This window comes from Myotis lucifugus, unplaced genomic scaffold (genome assembly GCF_000147115.1).
Source record: "Myotis lucifugus unplaced genomic scaffold, Myoluc2.0 scaffold_4385, whole genome shotgun sequence".
NCBI classification, from domain to species: domain Eukaryota; kingdom Metazoa; phylum Chordata; class Mammalia; order Chiroptera; family Vespertilionidae; genus Myotis; species Myotis lucifugus.
In genome coordinates this window covers 6321-7900 of record NW_005875433.1, presented here as the reverse complement: position 1 = coordinate 7900, position 1580 = coordinate 6321, and positions in this window count along the sequence as shown.

Genomic DNA, 1580 nt, shown 5'->3' with positions numbered 1-1580 from the left:
AATCAATAAGAAAGAGGTAAGGTGAGCTACTGAGTTCTTTGCAGAGGGTCCTATAGATTATATTGATTGTGAAAATTCTTAAGGGCAAATGAAAAGCAAGGCAGCAAACTCTCTATTTAGTACAGATTCTTGCCTGTAGCTACATTATAAGGTTCTCCAAGATGCTTCACTTCGGCAAGATCCCAGGGAAATCTGTCTGCAAAATCCCTCTCATGTCAGACAGGGTCACTGCATCAGACTGGGTTATGAGATAAAAGAGTCAGCCTTAAGCAAAATTTCCAAGCCAGTAGATGTGTCTCCTGCACTGTGCCACACACAGTAAGGTGCACAAACCTGTCCTTTGCAGTTTCTCCTTCCACTCTATGCCTGAAAGGACCCCGTGTGCTGCACTGAACACCCTCTCACTCCAGCTATCAGGACGGACCCATGTAGATCATGCTATCTTCCCAGAAGTGGCTTGACCCATACTTTAAAAATCTAATATTTTTATTGATTTCAGAGAGAGGAAGAAAGAGGGAGAGCCAGATGGAAACATCAATGATGAGAGAGAATCATTGATTGGCTGCCTCCTGCCCACCCCACACTTGGGATCAAGCCCGAAACCCAGGCATGTATCCTGACCGGGAATTCAAAGGTGACCTCCCAGTTCATAGGTCAATGCTCAACCACTGAGCCATGCCAGCCGGGCCCATGTGACATTTTTTGTTCTCCCTCCATGTATGTTCATAATCTCCAACCAATCTGGAGAACTAGCTTGCCCTTTAAAAAATAATTTAATGTCTCATGGGCATGAAAAAAAATGGTTATGGGGTTTTCTTCTTTCAGGCAGCACACCCAGATTAACAAGGCCCTTTCAGAGGTCATGAGTCAGACAAAAGAATGGCTATAATAGTGAGGACTGCAGACCTTGTTTTCTAAGCCTTCTGCGTCTCACCATAGAGACAGCCACCCATTCTAGTAGTGCCAAGTCCTCATCGAGGGAGTAAATATCTGCAAGCATTTTTGCAGGGTTCTATTGGAATTAGTGGGAGAAATAAAAAGGGGAGAAGAAAAAAGAGACAAGGAATGGGCAGAAGCTTAGCATCTGAGTTAATGGACATGCCCAAGGGACCCCATAGAAACAGAAAGTCAAGTAGTGAACTCAACAGCTGTGAGGCTGTAAAATCATCTGCTGTAAAGCTGGAGTGGAGCCTCCCTTTCCTTTGCCCAAGTCTTCAGGGAGGTAGGCGACGCTCACCAATGTCTGTGTGCTCAATGTTCCTCTACGGGAGCAACTCGATGAGGAAAAGGATCAGAATTCTTCTTGAGATGATTACATGAGCCATTTTCTGAATTTCTTTAGCAAAATCAGAGTCTTTGAGACAAGAAAAAATGATTGGGAAAATGAGAGCCACACTTCTCCCTTGGAGCCTTATGTGATGCTCAGTGTCGAGGTCTGCCACCGCCATTGGGAAGGAGTTCTGACCAATTTCATCAGATTCTCAAAGGTCAAGCTGTCTCAAATGACACGAGCTACAGGAAGCTAAGATGAAATATAATTGACATCAGTGCCACCCCATGGTCTCAGAACATGGCCAAGA